This window comes from Amblyomma americanum, chromosome 1 (assembly GCF_052857255.1).
Source record: "Amblyomma americanum isolate KBUSLIRL-KWMA chromosome 1, ASM5285725v1, whole genome shotgun sequence".
Lineage (NCBI taxonomy): Eukaryota > Metazoa > Arthropoda > Arachnida > Ixodida > Ixodidae > Amblyomma > Amblyomma americanum.
Genome location: NC_135497.1, coordinates 58,221,992 through 58,232,660, shown reverse-complemented (window position 1 = coordinate 58,232,660; position 10,669 = coordinate 58,221,992). Strand labels below are relative to the sequence as shown.

The 10,669-nt window shown below is 45.5% G+C and overlaps 1 non-coding gene across 1 annotated transcript; it reads left to right on the top strand.

Annotated features, from left to right (window-relative positions):
- Positions 1-251: 251 nt before the first annotated feature.
- On the top strand, positions 252-414 carry LOC144116882 (U1 spliceosomal RNA). The gene has a single exon (XR_013311997.1). It is a non-coding gene; the product is annotated as a U1 spliceosomal RNA (small nuclear RNA).
- Positions 415-10,669: the final 10,255 nt, after the last annotated feature.

Sequence of the window (10,669 nt, the reverse complement as noted above, 5' to 3'; positions counted from 1 at the left end):
ACCCAACTGGATTTCGTTGCACGGTGCGAACACATCTAACACCTAATTTATTTTGTTTCTTGTTGTTAAAATAATTTATTAGTTTAACTTCAGTTACTCCTTCCTGTATGCGGTCCCTCTCCGTCCGTCTGTAGCTTTTTGAACAAAATTGCGCCTAATGCAATAAAAGGAACTCCGTAAGAAGTGAAGTGGCCACTGGTACTGAACTGAGGTATGAATCGCATGACATCCGATTTCAGTCGGTCTCTTGAATACTTACCTGGTGCTGTGTCTCCGGCGATCAGCAAGGTCGGGGCACCGTGCCGAGGCCTGCCATTGCACTGCGGAAGGCTGAAGCACGCCACTACTCCTAAATGGGGTAGCTGGGGCATGTAATTTTTGGTAGTCGGGGCTCGGCGTTCGCGCCAGCCCCCTTTATGAAATTCCAAAATCAGAATGCTACAACACATTGGAGTACTCCTCCATTACTTTACAGCGTGGTTCGTGTGTGGACGGGTGAGAAATAAATTCAGGGGCACTTTCGTTGCCAAAAGTGCAGTGAGGCGAAAGCCATTCAGAGTTTATTCAGGCAACGTGTGGTACAGTCGCCTAGGGCAAGTAACAAAAGGCAAATGGTTGCCTTACAAAGAGTCTGCGCACTTCTTGTTCCCGCTCGAGAGCACAAGACATTCAGCGTATAAAATAAACACTACACGAGGAAATACAGAGTGGATTGGTTAACATTGAATCTGGAGTTATTTCATATTGAACAGTTATGTTCAACAGTTGGGCAAATACTGTGAGAAACAACAGAATAAAATCGAAAAGAGTTGTCATGCCTGCATTTACAACAGATACATAGTGATGCTATTTTTGAAAGCTTTCAATGATTGACTTTCCTGGATAATGCTTACATCCGGATGGTGATCATTTAAAAAACTGGAAATTGTGTAGTTATGTTTCTGGGTGCCGTACTTTGTACGTATTTTTTCCTTATAATATATGTGCCGGGTGTTGTAGGTGTGTGTTTTCTTTAGATGCTGATGACAAAAAACGGTAGAACATGAATGCATTTGTACGTAAGTAGCTAAAGCTATCTATTTGTTTATGACATTCCACAGTGTAAGCAGTTGGCGTTTTCTAAACAATGAGGCCGTGTGGCTAAGGTATGGTGCATTATCTATTAGTCGAAAAAATTTCTTTTGTAGTAAGTATGTGTTTTCTATGCTTGTTTTAGCTGCTGTGCAACAGACAAGGAGACAATACTGGAAACGCGAATGTACAAGTGTGTATAATAGTTGTTTCTTTAGCCAGATAGGAAAGGTTCTTTATTTTATACATGATACCAATGGACCTAGAGATACCAATGCGATCTTTTTCAATGTTAGGTGACCAGTCTAGATGTTCGTGACATATGACACCGAGAATTTTATGCGATATTAAACGTTCGATAGATTCATCGAGAAATGGTATAAGTATTTATTGTTTTATACACTTGTTGCGAGCGCGGAACATAATGTACTTAGTTTTTGTAGTGTTTAACTCTAGTTCATTACCGTGAAGTAATAATAATAATTGGTTTTTGGGGGGAAAGGAAATGGCGCAGTATCTGTCTCATATATCGTTGGACACCTGAACCGCGCCGTAAGGGAAGGGTAAAGGAGGGAATGAAAGAAGAAAGGAAGAGAGAGGTGCCGTAGTGGAGGGCTCCGGAATAATTTCGACCACCTGGGGATCTTTAGGTGCACTGACATCGCACAGCACACGGGCGCCTTAGCGTTTTTCCTCCATAAAATTGCAGCCGCCGCGGTCGGGTTCGAACCCGGGAACTCCGGATCAAGCCACGTCGACAAATTTTCCAGCCATATATTGATTTATACTTGGAGCACTTCTAGATCTTGTCCGCAGATAAATACATTGGTGACTTTAGCGTGCAGTATTATTTATGGTGTAGTCTGCACGTTAATGATATCATTTATATAAAGCAGAAATAACAGCGGCCCAAGGATTGATCCTTGCGGAACTTCGTACTGTATCTGACCTAAGCTGGACTTTGATTTCGTAATATTTTTGTACTGGTGACGATTTAAGATTATTAATTTGAGAGCCGTTCCTCTAATGCCATAATTTTATAACTTGTACAGAAAAAAAGGGTGCTTAATGGAGTCGAGTGCCTTTTTAAAGTCTAGAAAAACACCTGTTGTATATATTTTTTTGCTCAAAATTGTCTATTATCTTGCCTTTAATTTTTCTTAGCGCCATTTCAGTACATTTTTCTTTCTGGAATTCATATTGCTGCTCAGCGATGATATCGTTTCGCTTGCAGAAGTTTAGTAGCCTGATGTTTATAACTTGTTCAACTTCTTTCGAGAGGTTTGTTAGGACCGAAATTGGCCTATAATTATATCATTTATATCACCTCCCTTGATTATGACAGAGATTTCAGAAATTTTAGTTTATCTGGAAATATTCCGGTACTCAAAATCAGGTTGCATATATGCGTAAGTGACTGACTAATCATGTGACTGATGGATTTTATAGGTTGAACGGTAATGTCATCAGCAGCACATGTACTGCTATTTTTTAGGTTTTTGATTACTGTGCATATTCCTAATTCTGTAGTTGAAACATGAACATTGAGCTTTGGATGTTGGACATGATATACGTTGTAAAATCACAGTTACCTACCTGAGATTTACTTGAAGCCCCTGATATGAGAAAGTGCTCATTAAGTTTGTCAGCAAGCGACGCCCTTGTGTAAGGGACACCATTTAAAACGAGTTCAGAGATGTCGCCTCTTTTGTTGTTGGACACTAACTTGTTTACTGTATTCCATACTTGTTTAGGGTTGTTGCAGATATCAGTAAACTTATGTTCGTAATAACTAGTCCTGCCTTTTTTTATATCAGAGCTTAACTTATTACGAATTCATACATATTCGGTCAAACAGTCCATATTTTTCGTTCTGATAAAAGAGAAAAATAGTCTGTCACGCTCTCTAATTCTTTTCAGAAGGTAGGCATTTTTCCAAGGCTTTCTGGATTTTTTACACTTTTTGAATTCAACTGTAGGGAAGACTTGATTGTAGAGCTCGGTAACTGTTTTAATAAAGATGTCATATGCTGCGACGGGGTCACATATTTGAAGGACATCAGCCCAGCTTGTTTCTGCTACTAAGTTTCTTAATATTATGGTCTTAGCTTCAATAATGGTTCTGTATGTAATGGGTGCACATGTTTTGGAATGGTTCTGTGGCGTACAGTAGGGTTTAAAGAACATAAAAATAGGTAAATGGTCACTAATATCAGCTATTAGTACACCTGCTTGCACATCATTCTTTTCGTAGCTTGTAAAACACACATCTAGTAAATTATGGAAGATGTCTGTCACTCTAGTTGGCATATGCATTACATTTTCACAACTAAACGAGAGAACAATATCAAGCATTCTTTGCTGATTAGAATCAAGCAATAAAAGATCGATATTGAATTCACCACAAAAAACTACATTCAACTTGAACTGCATGCATTGCTGTAACATAATTTAAAAAAATGCTAAAAATAGGCTGTGATCCAGAAGGTGGCAGGTATACAACGGCAAATATGGTACCTACACACTTTAACACAAGACAATCAAAGTGTGGATTTATTACACAAAACTCTTGTATGGTGGCATAATATAGGTAGTTCATTATATAAACAGCCACACCTCCTCCTCTCATCACTCCGTGAAATTGATACGCATTTGTATCCTGGAAACTGTATAGAATCATAATCGTTCGTGAACCAAGTTTCAGTGAAAGCTAAAAATACAAATTAATGGTTTAAAGCATTCATAGCGATTTCCACAGAATTCTCTTTATTCCGAAGGCTTTGTGCATTGAGATGGAATAAAGAAATTTTTTTTCTCGTAGGTGCTTTTAATGTTTGAACGAATCAGCATCATGATAAGAATATGTGAACGGGACTGTCATATTCAAGGGTGTCAGTGCTATGAGTTACCGCCATGCGCGTACCGCCCGTTCCTCAACATATCTTATTCAGATCGTTTTTCGTCGTAATCCTCATAACTCGGCTGCGGCGGCCACTGCGAACAAACATTTTTTCATTCTTTGGTTAGGCACTCATACTCTTTTTATTTCGCCGTTTTCTTCTTTTTCAAAAAGAGCGCCTTGTTCTGTGCTGTCAGGTTTTCATTGAAGAATATTTTACATTTCCTTCCCTTTAGCTGTCCTTTTTTGCAAGCCATGCGTCTCGGGTTGAACGGGATACCAAGCGTACAAGAACAGGTGACACCTTCTTAGCACTCTCCCCGACCTCATTGTCATTGTCATTAATAGATCGTGATGGCAATCGATGAGAAGCCTCAACATTTGCCTCGGACAGGAGCGGAAGCTCGAGATGAGTGGCCAAGACATTATGCTTTTCCAGTAGGTTTTAATTATTATGGTGGGGCTGCCCAAGCATTTCTAAACTTTGACGTCTGCCATAGTGCTCTAGTTCGTTAAATTGTTGCCCTAATTCCTGAGCCTCGAGCTTTTCCACTCGCTTTCCGAGGGCAGATATGTCTGCATCCTGCTGTTTCATTTTTGACAAAACTTCGTCTTATTTTGTAGACATTTTTAGCACAAACTGCTCAATAGCATCTACAGTGTGTCGATTTTTGACTTAACCTCAAGTACTTCTGTGAGCACGAGACGAATGTCCGCAGTTCCACTTGCAAGATTTGCTTCCGGCTCCTCGCTTGTTTTCTTGCCACTCTGGTTGCTTAGAGCTTTAGCTGTTTTAGATGCTGGGCATTTCCATGCTTTTTTGCACTTTCTGCCTTTTTCTTGTATGCGGCTTCATTTACCCCTGAACATGTGGCAATATGATTCATATACTGACATTCCGAGCACTTTAGGAACACTTCATTCCCAGAAAGCTCTTCGTTTCATGCAAGAGATGTGTCAGTAATTTTTCCAATGGTCCTGAAAGACCGTGCAGTCAGCAGCAGCAGCTACCAGAAAAAAATTGCAAAAGATGTAAGAAAAAAAGAGAAAAGCCAACCTGCAATTTAAGGTGAAGGTTTTAGGGTCCGGATAGCAGCTCCTGCGGTGCCGCTGCTACTGAATGCTTGTGAAGCAGGTCTTCAGTTGCGCGCTATTTTATAGCTGTTGGGTGGTTACGTCAGAAGCTACATTGATACTAGCAGCCAGTTTCCATGGCACGTTTCCGATAGCCAGTCATTCTTCGGTAGCTCATCCAGGCTTGGCGTACGGAATCGGCTCCTGCAATTTGAGGTGAAGGTTTTAGGGTCCGGATAGCAGCTCCTGCGGTGCCGCTGCTGCTGATTGCTTGTGAAGCAGGTCTTCGGTGGCGCGCTACTTTTATAGCTGTTGGGTGGCTAGGTCAGAAGCTACGTTGATACTAGCAGCCAGTTTCCACGGCACGTTTCCGATGGGCAGCGTTACTGCTTGTGTCGCTGATTTGTGGTTAAGATGTTAAATAAGTACACAATTATTTGTGAGTCTTAAATTATGGTGACATTGCAGGGCATTCGGCAGGCATCCATCTGATTCGACGACTTTCTGCAAACACTCTCCAGCGTCCTAGACAAGGAGAACAACATATGCGTTGGCAGGAAGGAGCGTAGTCCTTAGCACGCTCAGCTGCGGAAAGGAAAGATGGTGGTTCGAATCCCATCGTGCACAACGTTTTAAAGCGAAAGCTTTTACTGGCCGAGAACTTGCGATTTCGCTGCGACGGTGCTCCGTTGAGGCACATTATGTTACAACGCCCGCCTGGCCGCGGAGCCGAACCGGTCTGGCTTAACCGGTCTTGCCTGCCGGCGGCGCCTGGCGCACTCCGCGCGAAATAGAGACATCCATGAAGAAAAAAACTTGGAGGACGCTTAAGCTTCGCCTTTAGAAGCAGGACGTGTACAGAATGTTGCAGCATTGCCAAGGAACTCGCGGAACGCCATCGTCCTTCGGTGCGACCCCTTGTCCGGACAATTTAAGGAAAGGAAACATATCTTGGTGGTTCGAAAAAGACCAGCGCGGAAACAGACGGGGACACGAGAAGAAAAGCACTGACGACAGGATGTGGCCCTGTGTTCCCGTGTCCCCGTCTGTTTCCGCGCTGGTCTTTTTCGAATCATGTCGCACCACTTCGCCCAAATAATAATAATAATAATTGGTTTTTGGTGGAAAGGAAATGGCGCAGTATCTGTCTCATGTTCCCGCAGGATAGGAGGCAGCCCCCCTCACCTTTTCGAAACAGAATACAGTGGAGGACGACTGACTCATCTCTCCTCATTCTAACCCCGTTAGTCAGCAGAGCAGGAAGTGAAAACGCAGTTTGCTAACGTGGGTTGTTGGAAGAAACCTTCCTTTAAGCCAGCAATTCTGCAAGTTGTCCATTCACTTCTGAGAAAATGAATGCTGCACGTCAAGAGTACCCTGTCAATAGTTCTTTGTGTTTGGTTGGCCTAGGGTGCAGTGACGCGAGGCAAAGATCATGTGAACCAGCTGTCTTTAAAAAAGAGTTGGTTGGTTAGTGTTTCGGGAAAGGAAATGGCGCAGTATCTGTCTCGCATATCGGCGGACACCTGAACCGCGCCGTAAGGGAAGGGATAAAGGAGGGAGTGAAAGAAGAGAGGAACAAATAGGTCCGTAGTGGAGGGCTCCGGAATAATTTCGACCACCTGGGGATCTTTAACGTGCACTGACATCGCACAGCACACGGGCGCCTCGCTTCGCCCAAACGGCAATTTTGATATCTTGGTGGACACCCGAACCGCGCCGTAAGAAAAAGAAAATGAAAATCAAATTTTTTAGGGAAAGGAAAGTACGCCTGTCTCACATATCTTGGTGGACACTCGAACCAGGTCGTAAGAAAACAAATTCAAATGAAAATTGGTTTTAAGGGAAGGAAATGACGCCTGTCTCGATTCTCGCTGGACACCCGTAGCGCGCCGTAAGGAAAATTCTTTTCCATACGGCGCGGTTCAGGTGTCCATCGAGATGCGCCATTTCTCTCTCACAGCCAAAGACATCGACGACACCGGCTTTTCTGCGACACGAGCTCCTTACAGCTGTCCCGTTAAAATGCAATGCCTGCTTTAGCAATTCTCTCGTGCTGGCATCGTGAAGGATGCGCACACCCAAACGGCAAGGCCTGTGAGGAGACACTTCAAGCGCCGGAACCCCGAGTGACCGAAGAAAGGGGCGATGGTCTGATATCTATACCGGCGGGGATGGCAGCGTCATTACGTTAGCAACACACATTGTCCTTGAAAAGTCCGTCGGTAGATGGGCCCCATGTAATCTGCTTGACGATAACCCGCGACTCCAAGTCCACACGAAGACGCCACCATACAGGAGCTCATAAGCGTCTGTGAGTATAAACTGGTTGACTAGGCGACTCAACTCCCGCGCATTGCAGCCCGGCCTACTTCTACCAGGGCCCTGCACATCAGCGACCGTATCGAGCACGCAGTTGAAATCGCCCAACATCACAACGCTACGTGCTGGAAGAAAATAATGGCAGTGGCTTAGCTCGGCTAAGCCAGGATTATATAGCGAAAGCAAGTGTGAAACTCCCCGGTTGGCCTTGTTCACATATTCCAGAACGTGTGAAACACAGGCATAAACGTCCAGTATGACCTTTAGGTCCATGTTTGATTTCAGCAATGAGACTATCCAAGGATTGAAGGGGTCGCTTCACTCTTATGCCAATTCTGTAGGCTAACGGCACGTTGTTCCTCGGTTGCTTGAGCCCGCCACTGAAGTCTCTTCGTCGCATTCAATCGTTCATCACGGGACGTCTTCAGTGAAGCAGGACTAAGGACTCTCCTCCGCCTGCTGTCGCTGCTGCTAGCGGTCGAGACACCGGACGTTAAATTGCCTGTCTCGCGGCGGCATATTCACGGTGGCGTTTAGCCAGTCGTTCGGCACAATGTTCGTTTGTTTCCTTGGCGATTCGTTTCCTCTTCATCTCGTTCCGCGGTCGATTCCAGGCCTCCTCCAGCTTATCAGAATTGTCGCCGCCCATACTGTCGCCTCAACTGCGGTTGCGGCGCACGCCAGCTCTCCTTTTCAATCCTGTGACATCTTATCACGCATGCGACGCAGCTGTCGAAGCGAGCGGAGGCCAGCGCGACGACGAGGAACGCGGTGTGACGTCCTACCAAACTTCGGCGGCGGCTAGCGGCGCGGTGTGACGTCATTCCAGATGGCGCGGCGAGCGCGCGAAGCACAGTAACCTTCCACGGCGACGCGCGCGTTGTGACGTCACGTGCATCTACGAAGTACCGCCGCTGCGAAATCGCGAGTTTGCGCTCAATAAAACTTTCGCTTTAAAAGCTGCATCTCCATAGCTACGTTTGTTGTCCAGGGACCGGAGGTCTCCACGCAGGCGTCGCATCGAACGCGCCTAGCGTTAGGCTGAGTGCAATAAAGTGCACCGGCGTTTCACCTCGGGGAGCACGCGATTACTTATTCGAGGCGCGCTCCGGGCGCGCGTTGAGCTGAGCGGCCAGCCCATTGAAGCCGGCGTCGGGTTGCGAAGAGTCCATCTGTCTGCCACGACACGGTGAATTTTTCCGGGATTCTCAGGGGGCAGGCGAGACAAAGCTTCCTCGCCTCCCCCCTCCCTCCCCGTCCAGCTCGGTCTGTCCGTGATTAGCCCGGGCCACGGCTTCTAAACTAAGCGCAGTCGTACTGAACCGATGCAAATACTGATTATTTCTTGGCCGGCCAGCCGCTTTTATTGCCCGAAGGCGGCTCCTTGGACATCGATCTTGGGCGCCGATTGCACGGCCCTCCTCTGCTAGTAGAAAAACGGCTGACCGGGAAGAAATGAGTCCGGCCGATGGTTCAGCTCGGTTCCGAATAGCGCAAGGACAGGTGTGGCACTTGATGAGAAAGCTGGAAAGGGATAGCGGGAACCAGAGCCAAAAAATGCAGTTATCCATGATCGTGCACGGGTGCAAGCATGTGCGCTTTTAAGGCAATTACAACTGCAACGTAAGAAAATTTAAGGAAATTTGAGGTCTTTAGATGACACATGGTTACGTTTATTATTGTAAGCCAAAACTTCTGCCATACCCTTCATCTTCAGGAAAAAGAATGGTATAGAAAACTGCAGCCAGTGAAGGAAGAGAACATAGTGTTACGGGAACAATAAAAAAGACAAAAAGCTGAATCAATGGAAGATGTGTGCAACGCCGTATTGGAACAAACGAACGGAATCAGTAAACCAGTGCAGATTAGAAACGTGCCACTCAGAAAACAATATAAATCGCGTTTTCCACATGGATAAGGCCAGAGGGAGAGAGGAGAAAAGTATACAACAGCTGTATCTTAACGGTACTCACCTATGGGGCTGAAACGTGGAGGCGAAAAAAAGGGTTAAACTTATATTGAGGACAACGCAGCGAGCTATGCAGAGAGAAATTATAGGTGTAACGTTAACGGACATGAAGAGGGCACCGTGGGTCAGGGAACAAATTCGATTTAATGACATGCTATTCGCAATCAAGAAGAATAAATGAAAATTGACAGGGCTTGTAATCCGAAGGCAAGATAACCGAGTTTCGTTAAGCGTAACGTAGTGGATTCCATGAGAAGGCGATCGTAGCAGGGAGCTGCAGAAAGTTGGGGGGGGTGAAATTAGGAAGTTTGCGGGTGATAATGTGACCGCAACTGCCACAGGACCGTGCTAATTAAAGAGGTATGGAAGAGACTTTGCCCTGCAGTGGGCGTAGTCAGGCTGATTACGCAGGCAGAGTTTTACAGGTTATATCTTTCCGAAATGTTTTCAATTGTCAGCAATGTAAGAAACAAATAAGTTTGTTTTTGAGAGACTGTTGTGTATATATAGGCATACTCTGCCGCAAAAGTTTATGACATGTTGGTGTGCAGAAAAAAATATTTCAGCGAAGTAATGGAAGCAAATCGCCTGAAATAGCTTAGTTTTCAGGGGATGTCTATGTTCGATCTGTATACTATGGTGCTTTTTCACGCCACCTACGAGGAAAGCATCCGAGTTATGTTGAAGCCGCACCGGGCTACGTCAAGAGCGCCTAGGCAAGGAGTGTGAACAGCCAAACGGGCGCCTCTGATCCTTCAGGATATGGTCCCGTGTTTATCGCTGTCCAAGAGGCTGACGGCAGCTTTTAGGAAGTTTAGGTAGACGGCAGTTATTAGGCGCGCGGTGGAAAGATTGCAGCGCCGCCGGGGCACTGCAGGTTTCCCATGGTTGTATATACCTTTCCTTTGTTGCCGTGTGTCTGCGCTTTGTTGGATGCTAATATGTAATAACTGCCATTTTTCAAAATCAGCCCCCTTCCAGCGATCCCCTTAAACGCACTGAACCAAAACGAATATTCGAAACTGGAAGCTCGCGTCTGCGTGCAGCCAAGGATAAAGAATTAAATATAACTGAAAATCGGGCGCTAAGCAACAAACGTGCAAAAAATGCGGGACAGTCTTTGTAGCATAAAATCAGCTCACAATGCGTGCTGGTAGAGCCTCAAATATTCATCGTCCAGTGGGTAGCGCTTCCGTTGGCTGGCCCCTATAGAAGCGGCCAAAAAGCGCGGCGATGGAGCCCTGCGTGGACGCGCAAATGTCTAAGTGTGCTTGGAGAGACCATCTGCAAACAGGGGGATAAAGACAGATTTACCGAAATTGCGCGAAGAGGCC